The 12,421-nt window shown below is 40.2% G+C and overlaps 1 pseudogene; it reads right to left on the bottom strand.

Annotated features, from left to right (window-relative positions):
* Positions 1–3,261: 3,261 nt before the first annotated feature.
* LOC150003140 (eukaryotic translation initiation factor 3 subunit E-like) lies at positions 3,262–6,952 on the bottom strand (annotated as a pseudogene).
* Between the last annotated feature and the right edge of the window lie 5,469 nt (positions 6,953–12,421).

Genomic DNA, 12,421 nt, shown 5'->3' with positions numbered 1-12,421 from the left:
AGAATTAAAGAATGAAATCCAGATGAGACAAATAAAAAACACAAATATCAAAATGATAGGCCCAAATCCAACTATATTAATAATTACATTAAATATAAATGGGCAACATACTTCAGTCAAAAGATAGAGATTGTCAGACTAAATACAAAAGCAAGACCCAGCTATATCCAGTCTACTAGAGGTGCAATTTAAGTTTAATCAACCCACATGGCTGAATCTCCTCACCTGGCAAAGATATCTTAAGGTTGACAGGTCTTGGCAATTGAAGAACAAGTTATAAAAATAACAGGATTCAAGAGGAGAAGACATAGAACTTAATGGGAAGAGAATCAAAGAATTGACAGCCATTTCTAAATTTCTGTTTTCTTGCTGTTTCTCTTGCATTTATTGTGGCCATTTTTTAAAAACAGTCACAAGGATAAAACTTCCTAGTTTTGTAGGTGGATAATGAGTTCAGAGTTGAACATAATGCAGACATTGGACACATGAGTAAGTAGCTACTAGTATGATTATTATATCTAAAATAGTGAGTGATTTGAATGTGCAATCTGATCAGTTCTTTTAGCTCTTACCATCAGAACTTAAATAACATGTGGCATTCCTGCATGAGATATTCAAAAACTTATTGTCTTGATCAGGTGCCCCCCAAACAGCTCCTGGATTAAGGATTTCAGTGTAAGTAATTTATTAAGGATGTGCTCACTCAAGAGACTGGGGTGTGAGTAGAAGCAGCACAGGAAAGTGTAAACAGCTCTGCTCTTCTAGTAAAATCCTGTGACTTCAGCCTAGGGAAACCCAAGAGTGTAAATTATGCCTCTGAGTTTTTCTGACTCAAAGAAAAGAAACTCTGACATCCTTCAGGCCTTGGTCATGGACTGAACTGAGTTAAGGATATTAATTCCTAGGCACTTTTATCAATCTGAGTGTGAAAGAAATGGCCCTAGTAGCCTGAGAACAGTTTGCCGTGGAATAGCCTCAGGTGTGAACCATTGGAAGCACACTCAAGGTAGGATAACCAAAACAGTTAAAGCAGTTCAAGGGGATCTGGGCAGAGCTCTGACAGGGTCTACTAAACTTACTAATATCTATTAGGATAAATAGACATTAGGCTCTCAGCTAACACTATTACCATCTCATCTACTAGAGGGTGGGGCCTTCATGCTTGTTAGAAAAGGAACAAACTGTGAAAGGTCTCCACGTGTGAGGTCCACAATAGATAAATTTAAAAAACATTATCTTGTTTAGTCATTAAATTTTCTTAGGGAAGAAACTTTTATTAGTCTCATTTTAAAGATGAAGAGCTTCAGAGAGATTTAGGAGCTTCCCAAAATCACACAGCCATGTGTCTATCTCCCAGGCTGCTTCCTAAGGATTTGCTTGGGCAACAGATGACTGTTAGAAACCCTCAAACAACCTGGAGACTGTCTTATCAACGTAATTTTACAACAGTTGTGAGAAATGCTCACAATAAAAACTGGGAAACAGGACTTGAGCAGTAAAACGAGGCCTTTATTCACGAGTCTGCAGAGCCGGGCGCACCCTCACAGCCAGGAGAATGTGCGCACCAAGTAGACAAAGGAAACTGGTTTTATAGTCTTAGCTTCCCTACCCTGAAATTGCCACCCTAAAGTGATTATCTTTTCCACCCTGAAATTGCCACCCTAAAGTGATTATCTTCTCCACCCTAAAATTGCCACCCTAAAGTGATTATCTTTCTTGCCCTAAAGTGAGAGCAATTAGCTTCCCCGCCCTAACGCAATTAGCTCCCCCTCCCCTCTCCTTCCCCGTTTCTCCATTACTGGTTACTCCAGAGTTACAATCTAACACGGTTATCTAAATGCCCCTTCTGTGGTTTGTAGATATGCCAGTGCTGTCAGCTCCCTTCTCAGAGACCCTCTAATTACATTTTCCCTTAAGACCTTTTAATTACATTTGCCCTTTGTTACTAATGACTTTTACTGGTTTGGGAGTCACTATGTCCTTGTTTCTAACACAGTGAACTTGTAGCCATCTAATGCTGCTGTATGTGTTTCCTAATGCTGCCATTACTAAACACCATAAACTATGTGGCTTAAAACAACAGAAGTTTATTGTCTCACAGTTCTGGAGACAAGAGGTCTGAAATTAAGGTGTCAGCAGGAACATGCTCCCTATGAAGTTCTAGGGAAGCAACTATTCTATGCCTCTTTCCTAGCTCCTAGTATCTTCGGGTGTTCCTGGGCTTGTAGATGCATTGCTCCAGCCCTCCAGCTTTACCTGGCATTCTCTTGGTGTGTCTGTATCCTAATTTTTCCTTATTATAAGGACATTAGTGACATCATCTTAACTTGGTTAAATCTGCAAAGACTCTATCTCCAAATAAGGTCATATTCTGAGGTACTGAGGATTAGGACTGGAACACATCTTTCAGGGAGGCAGGTGTGGGGAAACACTATTCAATCCCTAACAGCTGTCCACTTTCAATGATTTCAGCACATTTTTTTCATCTGGTCCCAGTTTCCCAGAAATGAAGATATAAAAGACTATAGAGATGTAAAGAAACACAAGAGCTCTCTTATACTCTTTATTTAAAAAAAAAAGCAATACTTTCTTTGCAGCAAGCTTTCTCAATGGCTAGGAAAATAGTGTCTATGCCAAACACCCCAAGTTTAAGTCCATTTTAAACTTTGCCTGACTGGAAATTTCTATTCTTGCTATGGTACTTCCTATTGGCTAACAGGATCCCCAAAACTCAGTTTCAGGGACTAAGAAAGTAGTGGCATCTTTGCATCAGCCTGGCTTTATACCCTCTCTTAGCCATATGTTGACTCATTGGGATGGTTCTCCAACCTCAGTTTTCTGTTTTGTTTTTTTTTTTTCCTTTGCTTTGTTTCTCATTGAACATCACCTTGCTCCTCTGCTGGCTCCCACAGGAAATATGCCCTCAGCACCCTGTCTCACATCTCTGACGAGCTTACATGTATAGAGGCAGAGCAGCAGGCTGGGGAGCCTTAGGAGAGAATAGACCAACCTCTAATTTCTTCACCCCTGCCTCCAAAAGAAGGAAACTTTCAAGTTAAAGGGGGCCAGGTCCTTCAGTGCAATTACTCTTGGAACATCCACATTTTTCTTGGCTGGGTGACAGAGCCAAGGAACATCTAGGCAACACTTGCAGAGAAAAATCCCTGTGTTTGTTTTCTTTGCTTTCTTATTCTTTCTCAACAAAATTTAAACAGGTTGAGAATGAGCAGATCCACAGAAAAACAGCAATAACAGCAACCATCAGGAAATAAACCTCCCAGAGATGTTGACTTTGGACTCTTGTTCAACCCTGTTTTGTGCCCTGCGGTCTCTTCTTCTACCTTTCCCATACTGTTTCTGCAATTCAGGGCTGTTCTGAACATAAGACCTGAGGTGGGCAGAGATGTTCTCTAAATGTCTTTCCACTATCCTAAAGAAGAGAAACCCAAATTCAGTTTTGTGAGTAAGTCTTTTGAGGCTAAGAAAGAAATATTCTAGTATGGAACATGCATCCTCAGAGCTGTTATGTTATGACCTACTCTGTCATGTACTGTTCTAGATGTTACAAAAAAGCAAAATGAAACCACAGTATCTAAACTACTTACAGGGTTTCTCAACGGTGGTGATATAAAGATCTGGGGTATTATTTTAGTTTTATCATACAGATATCACTAATTATATTTTGTTTTATTGATGGTTTAATTAGAAACCAATATCATTTGTGTTTCTCTTCCAGGGTAGAAGCAGGGAAAATACAAGATGAGCCTGAAGCATCTGTGGTGCCAGTAAGGAAGGAAGTACTTAAAAAGGGTGGGGACATGTCAAAAGGCATAAGAATCAACCTGAGAGAGCTCCTAATGGCCAAGCTGGAGCCTTTGGAGCAACAAAATAAATAACAATAATGTTGCATTGTAACCCATACCATAGAATAATCATCCATGAGTACAAACTGATCAGTAAGTAAATAAATGAGGGATAAAGGACCTTTTCCTTCTATAAGAATTCTAATTAATGATTGTAGAAGAAATGAGAAAAATAGAAAATCACTTTGAGGAAGCTATAGTAATAACTGTCAGATTAACTGATGAATGATAAAAGTAGTTAGCAAAAGTTTGAGAAAAAAAACCCAGAATATTTGCAATCTCAAGTATCATCCCCAAGAAACTTATTACTTACAAAGAGGAAAAAAAGTAATTTTACAGTGGACAAATTTCACAGTTACCATCTCGATCAAGTGATTAAAGGCAACTCACTAGTAAGAAGTTATGTCAACATGATGCTTCCCCAATTTGATACACTGAGAAGAGCACAATGTCACAAGAGGTATTCCTGCCAAAAATGCATCCCTTCCATCTGATCCTGAGACAAAACCAAATTAAGGAATATTCTACTAAACAATTGACCAGTACTCTTTTTTTTAAATGAGACACAGACTCTTTTATTCAAATGCTCCAAAATTTATACTTAATATGTTGTTTCTAAAATGTATGTCACTGTTTATGTAGTGGTTTTATTATTACATCATTCCTTTATAGTTTTTTTTTTTTTTTTGCCTTTTCTTGACAGTTCTTAAGTAGAAGCCAGAGTCTTGAGTTGCCCATTTAGGAGCCTCTGATCTACTATTTTGAATAAGTTTCTTCTCAATATTCATGGCCAATATCTGGCTGCTAAGTGAAAGGCTTTTGGCCTTTTCAATCACTTGCTGATAGGGTGAGACTGCATTGTTACCTGTGAGAAACGCTCACAATAAAAACTGGGACACAGGACTTGAGCAGTAAAACGAGGCCTTTATTCACGAGTCTGCAGAGCCGGGCGCACCCTCACAGCCAGGAGAATGTGCGCCCCAAGTAGACAAAGGAACCTGGTTTTATAGTCTTTAGCTTCCCCACCCTAACGCAAGTAGTTTCCCCTCCCCTCTCCTCCTTCCCCGTTTCTCCATGACTGGATACTCCGGAGGTACAATCTAACTCGTTCATCTAAATGCCCCTATTGTGATTTGTGAATATGCTAATGTTATCCACTCCCTTCTCAGAGATCCTTTAATTACATTTGCCCTTAAGACCCTTCAATTACATTTGCCTTTTGTTACCAATGACTTTGCTACTGGTTTGGGAGTCACTATGACCTTGTTTCTAACATTACCCATAACCACATGACCTAATTTAGAATCAATCTTGGCATCCAGTCTTGCATTCCTAATCAAATTTACAATACACCTTTCAGCTTCTTCTGGAGTCATGTTCAGTTTATCTTCCAACATGTTAATGCTGATACACTGGTGAATTCACCAAAAAGTCTCAACTATGAAGAGACAAGCATTTTCAATAAAATCCTCAAGAGAAGCCACTAAGAAGAAGTCATTCACAAGCACAGATTCACATTCCCTCAGCTTTTTCTGAGCCCCATCAAAGTCAAAGTTAACATATAAACATTCAACAAACTCTGTAATTGGGTCTTTATATGTATAAGACTGTTACAGAAATGGGGGTGTCCAAAAAACCCCAGAGTTTGTGGCTGGGGGATGGGGAGAAGGAAGCAGCTTTTAGGATGCCTTCACATGCCTGAGTCTAGGGGCTAGTGTCTTTGTTATACAAAATGGCTTTAATGCATCCAAGGCCTCAGGTAGATGGGAGGGGCTTGGACCATGGGATAGTATGGAAAAAGCACACAGAGCCTGCGTGAGGTTCTGTGAATGGTCAGAACTGAGTGCCATGCCCACTTCATCATAGGATGCAGTCAGGGATTTAAAAATAAGCGGCAGACATTTTAATGGGGATTGTCTGATGATGCAGTTTTAAGGAAGGGGCGTACCTTGCTGCTTTGAAAAGGAAGGTTCTCCATGTGGATTACAAAGGACTAACCATGCAGTTTACAAGGAGGCTAAGAATCCACGAGGTTCTGGATTAAAAGCTGGTGGACACCGTAACACAGACGAGGTCTCCCCAATCAGAATTGAATGACGAAGCTACTGGTAAAGCTGAACTGTGTTTAGAAAGTAGGGAAACGGTATCTCTAACTTTTCTAAAACTAGCCTCGTTTGGTAGGGGGAGGAAAGGAGATGTGTTTATGGATACAGCATCCCACCATCCCTGGTTGACTGCACTTGCCTTGTAGTTTCTGGATCTTCAAACATTTTCACAATTGTTATGTTTCTGCCTGAAGCTGTTTCAGTTGTGCAACAACTGTGGTTCTTTTTTCTCTCAAAGCATGAGAGATGTCATCAGAATAAAGGTTTTTGTATATATCCATAGCAAAGTCTCGTCGGCAGCCGTCCGTCTCGAGAGACAATGGTGTAGCTTCTTAAGAGTCTATCTGCACCGCCGAGAATGGCTGTGCAGTCCGACTCGGAAGTGACACGGTATCTGTCTCCTCCCGTGTTGAATCGACATCTTGCGATGACGCTGGAGTGTCCTCTCCAGTGAAGCTGAAGCTACAGAGCCTGGGCAGGGTGATATGGAGGGTCTGCTGTTGCCCATGCAGCAGACCCCCCCTCTCTTCGCAGCTGAAGGATCCAAGGGAAAGACGGAGTCAATACAGCTTGGCTTCAGGTGCGCCGCAGGAGTTGCCGGTGTTGACTACAACGTCAAACCGCCTTAGGGACTCCGGCTCCGGATTTTCTGTCGGGGTTTACTCCCTTAGCCTTTCCCCTGAAGAGGTATGCCGCAAGGCAGTGGAGGTTTTTTGGAGTCAGAGTTTTCCTTCTCTGATGTGCCCTGACTGGAAGATCGAACCAGCGACACTTAGCTCGCAGGCCGACGCTCAATCCACTGAGCCAAACCAGCCAGGGGATAGCAAAGTCTACCATGTTGATATCATTAAGAAGATCCAATTTTCCTTGTAATAATTCTTTTTCATTATATATCTCCTTTACGGAGAGAAACTCAAGCAATGGAAACACTAGATGCCGATCCAAAAAGTGCGTGATGCGTGTAGTCAAGTCGTACTCTGCCATCTTGCCAAAGAAAAGGAGAGCCTTTCCTCACCAAAACTTTATTGACAGCACTGACAAACAAACAGACTGACCAGTCAAAATCATGAAAGACAGTGAAAGACTGAGGAACCATCACAGATTTGAGGAGATTAAGAATATATGACATCTCAATGCAATAGTGGAAAAAACGTTGAAGTCCAAATAAAGTCTGCAGATTGGTTAAAAGTGTTGTACCAATGACAATTTCTTAATTTTTTCATGGTTATTCAAGATTTTAATATTAAGGAAAGCTGGGTTAAGGATAAATGGGAACTCCGTATTTTTTGCAACTTTTCTCTAAGTCTAAAGGTTGTTTGTTTTTTTTAAAGGACAGAACACCGATGAAAGTGGTCTCCTTTAGGTTACATAGAAAAAGCTTTACCCTTAGGTTCAGAATAGTCTGGTTTCATAAGGTACTTATTTATCATGGGCTCAGAGTGTGTGGAGAAAGGCAAACTTTCATGTCCATGGAGAAAGACCGAGAAACTGTTACAGAGTGAAAGGGGATTCTTTCACATGGTGCTGTTACAGAGCAAAAGGGGGTTCTTTCACGTGGCGCCTTGGTGTAAAACCCAACAACTAGTGTTGAGGAAAACGGGTCTTTATTTACAATATTCGAACCTGGGGAGGACAGTGAGCACTTCAGCTCAGAGCCCTGTTCTCCCATGGGACCCAGCGCTTCCCTTGCTCCCCAAAAGGCAAGAAGCCAAATACATGCCCAGAAGTTCCCCATCCTTTATCTGTCAGCTGTCTCCTTCAGGATCTGGGGTACAATGTCATCAGCCTCAATATAACAGTTCAGGAAAACATGTGCCATGTTGCACTGGATCATGCATGGTTCTCTCTTTGCCCTTTCAAAGCCGCATTGAATTCTCTGCCCTCCTTGCAAACCATGTGGATCTCCTTTCAAAGCTGCATGGAGATCCTCTTCTCGAAACCGCATGGAGAACCTCCTCAAAACTGCATGGAGAACTTCGTTAAAATGTCTGCTGCCTATTTTTAAACCCCTGACTGTGTCCTCTGATGCAGTGAGTGTGGTAACTGGTTCTGACCATTCACAGAATATTTTGCAGGCCCTGTGTGCTCTTTCCACAACATTCCATAGTACAAAACCCCTCTCATCTTCTTGGGACTTTGGAAGAACCAAAGCCATTTGCATAACTGAGACACTAAGCTTCTAGCCATAGTCATGCAAAGGCATCTTAAAAGCTGTTCCCTTTACCCAGCCCCGCAACCGGCAGGCTCCGGGGATTTTGGAGGACTCCTACTCTGTAAAAAAACCACCTATCAAGGTAACTGAGACTTTCCTTCTTGTTTTGTTCCTTGTTGACTCAGTATTGCCAGGTCATTCTAATTTTCCAGGTTTGCAAAAATGAACCACTAGCTCATACGTATTACAAATAATTACAATTTTTTTTCATGGAGTAATGTGGCTTATATAATAACTTTATTCTAAAAAATAAAGGAATACAGAACTAACTGATGTAAATTTTGTTTACCTGAAATCATGTGTCATATTGACCCTATAATTTCTTCTAGCCTCATATTGATGCATTGATGTACTCAGACCAGATCTAGAGAAACCACATTCTTTAATACAATGCTTCAGATACAGTACCTAATTGATGGGAAGGAAAATAGAGTACAAGAGATTTTCCCTACCGTTAAACAATTTGGACCTTCTGAGAAAAACATCAAATTGCAAGTACTAACCAGAAAGATTTGCAGACAGCTTGTTGTGGTTACAAAAGTCACAGCAAAAAACAGCAGGAATTTTGGACAGGGCATGTGTATTGCATCAATGAAACAACTGAAAAGAGTGGAATATTCCTTACTTCTACCGTTAGTGTGCTTTTCAAAGAAACCTTTATTTTTAAGAAAATTATATTTACAAAAAAACAGGTCCTATGTGTTTGTTCTTGGTCTATAAATAATAGCACTGGTTGCATAAGGAAAATGTGGTTCCAAGCAGAGCTGCCACAAACAGGTGTGTCTACTGTACGCTATTGAAAGGTACCCAGGGGCTGAGGGCTGAAATCCATCCTTCTCTCCACTCCCAGGCTGCATGCCTAGGGGATTATATCCTCTTAGAGGAATGGCTGCTTTTTTCTAATTACAAAAAGATGCTAATTGCACTCATGTTTGCTCCAACAGTAGGTATGGTGTGCCTGTGTGACCTGTGGAGGGAGAAGATTCGTAGGTACTAATTTGATATGGCAAAAAGGATATTAATGAACTATGACTATTGAAAATGCTTTACCATTTTATGGCACATATTCCTTTCTAAATCTAATGTTTTTATTGAAAAAGGAAGCGTCGCTGTCTTCCCAGAAATCCACTATCACTCCTTATGTAGCCTTCAGAAATTTTCTGTACACATACAAATATATATTTATGTGTACACACATTAATTTTTATGCAAATGACAGCTTAATAGTATACCTGTGTTTTTGAACAACTTTAAGTAATAATATTTTTATTATGATAAAATATACATAATATAAAATACACCATTTTAACTATCTTATTTTCTTTTATTTTTTTTTAGTATATTTTATTGATTATGTTGTTACAATAGTTCCAATTTTTTCCCCTTTGCTCCCCTCTGCCCAACACCACCCTTCCCCAACAATCCCCCACCAAGTCCATGCCCATGGGTCATATATACAAACTCTCCTGCCTCAACCTTTCATATATTCTTCTTCTTTTTTTAAAAAAAAAATTAATTAATTAGTTAAATATTTTAACAATAAAAAATAACAATCCCTCCCTCTCAGACTTAAGACCCTTTAAAATCTTATAAAGGACAATGGACGAAGGTCTCGAGCTCCTCTAGCTGCTTCAAGCTGGACATGGTCATCGTCCTACCTACCCTTGGGTCAAGAAATCCCAAATAAGAGTGGGGGTGTGGAGGGGAGGGTGGCCTTCCCACAAGGGGAAGGATCGTGCAGACTCCAGGTTGGTTGGCTGTCTCTGGACAATGGCATGCTTGGTTTAACAGGCTGGCATCCTTGTTGTATTCTGGGGGCAACAGGGTTAAAGGACATCATTCAATCCGTAACCACTAGATGACAAAAGACAGGTATTAATTTTTCAATGTCCCACATTAGGGAAAAGAAGGGCTTCTTTGGAGGAAGGTATGCCAGGTACATCTCACCTGTCCAAAACCCTTTTGCCCATTATACTTAGTTTGGACTGAGGGAAATATTTTAGGTTTCCTCCCTCTCAGGCCTCTGGGCTCCTTCTGTCCAAGCCATTAGGATAGAAAAGAGAAACCAGTTTTAAAGTGAAGCCCACAGACCACCCCATACTTCACCAACCCAGCCACTTAGTTCAGCCAAATCGTCGAGTCTCAGGAGGCAGCAATGCAGACAGGATTAAGTGAGGCCTATACGTAGAGACACTCACTCAGGTAATGAGATCGTAGGCTTATGCCCTTTGAAAACAGAAAACACATGTAAATTTATGTAACATAACCCACATACAAGTCTCTAAATCTGTAGGACTGTCTTACCGGAAAGACATCCAGTTGCAAGGCACTTGACATTCTTCTTGCCTGTAAATTAAACATCTTTGATAATGCCACAGACATAGTTTAACTTTCAAATGAAAACAAATTTTAAATGAAAAGAAACTTTAAAGATGGTTAGCTGCACTACTTTATAGTCTACCACTGGGCATTGTGATCTTCCTTGAATCATGATTTTTCTCCCTAAGGTTACCCTCCTTGTCATTAAAGGGACTGCATTAAGTTCATTTTAAATTTATCCTGTTCATTTGCATAAACACAACAAGAGCAGCAAATGATCACTTATGATCTTTAGTTCTGCTTTGCTGGAACTTACCCAAGGAACATTTAGGGTGACCTTCAGTCTGCCCTTCAGGACACAGAAGCTGAGCCACATACCTGGCATTCAGCCTTGCCTGTAAACACCTGTCTTTTCCAGGTCCTCCTGGTTTTCCATTGTGCCTTAAGGTCCCTTCTAGCCATCTTTCAGGAAAACAACCTTCATTCCTTCCCTGGAAAGATTGCTATGGACCGCTCATCCATCCAAGGTACCAGGCCTTTTATCTCGTGGACTTTTATTACCTTTGAACGTCAGTCCCAGTTGCTCAGGGCTTTTTGGTAACAACCAAAGCCCAAGCATGTCTCCTTTAGGCATGACATTCCATTCAAAGTCTTAGTTAAAAAAAAAAACAACAAAAAACCTCTATTAACAACTGGTCTTATTAGTTTTATGCAAAGAAACTTAGGTCATTACTTACTTCTTTAGAATGCCAAATTCTGGAGCGATCATACAGGGAGAAAATATATACAGTGTGAAGGAAAATCCTTGTCATTCTAATATTCACTGAACTTACATTTCTATTCTTTATATTTTTATATTTCCCCCCACTAAAAATTTTTCTGTTTGTTTGTTTTTCCATTACAGTTGTCTCACTTTTTTCCCCTTCTTGCTTCCCTGCACCCTGCCCTGCCTTCTTACACATTCAGTCTCCACCCAGTTGTCCATGTCCATGGGTCATTTATACATGTTCTTGACTAGACCCTTCCCCTTCTTACCACTTCTCTCCCTCCCATCTCCCCCTTTGTTACTGTTAGTTTATTCCTTGTTTACATACCTCTGGTTCAATTTTGCTCATTTCTTTGTGTTGTTCATTAGTTTCCTGTAACAGGTGATAGCATAAGGTACTTTTCTTTTGTTGCCTGGCTTATTTCACTAAGCATAATTCTTTCCAGTTCCAATCATGTTGTTGCAAATGGTAGAAGTTCCTTCTTTCTTTCAGTACTTATTCATCGTCATTTCCCCCCTTTGTACTCGTGTTCCTCTCTGTCTCTCTCTGTTTCTTCATCTTCTTAAAGCAGACCCTTTAGCATCTCTTGCAATGCTGGTTTGGTGGAGATGTATTCTTTTAGCCTTCTTTTGTCTTGGAAACTCCTTATTTCACCTTCCATTTTGAATGAGAGCCTTGCTGGGTAGAGTATTCTTGGTTGTAGGCCTTTGTTTTTCATTACTTGGAATATATTTTGCCATTCCCTTCTGGCTTGTAGTGTTTCTGTTGAAAAATCTGATGATAGCCTTATTGGAACTCCCTTGTATGTTATTAGTTGTTTCTCTCTTGCTGCTTTTAGGATTCTCTCTTTGTCTTTGAATGTTGGCATTTTAATTATGATGTGTCTTGAATTGGCCTGTTGGGGTTCATCTTCATTGGGACCCTCTGTGCTTCCTGGACTTGCATGATTCTTTCTCTCTTCATGTTAGGGAAGTTTTCTGTCATTAGTTTTTCAAAGAGGTTTTCTATTCCTTGCTCTTCTTCTTCTCCTTCTGGAATTCCTATGATACGGATATTATTACGTTTCATGTTGTCCTGCAGCTGTCTTAGAGACTCTTCTGTCTTGTTCAGTCCTTTTTCGTTTCGTTGCACTATCTGTGAGTTTTTGTCTACATT

The sequence above is a fragment of the Furipterus horrens genome, unplaced genomic scaffold, assembly GCF_987537825.1.
Source record: "Furipterus horrens unplaced genomic scaffold, mFurHor1.1.pri manual_scaffold_8, whole genome shotgun sequence".
Lineage (NCBI taxonomy): Eukaryota > Metazoa > Chordata > Mammalia > Chiroptera > Furipteridae > Furipterus > Furipterus horrens.
This window is presented reverse-complemented; position numbering and strand designations above follow the sequence as displayed.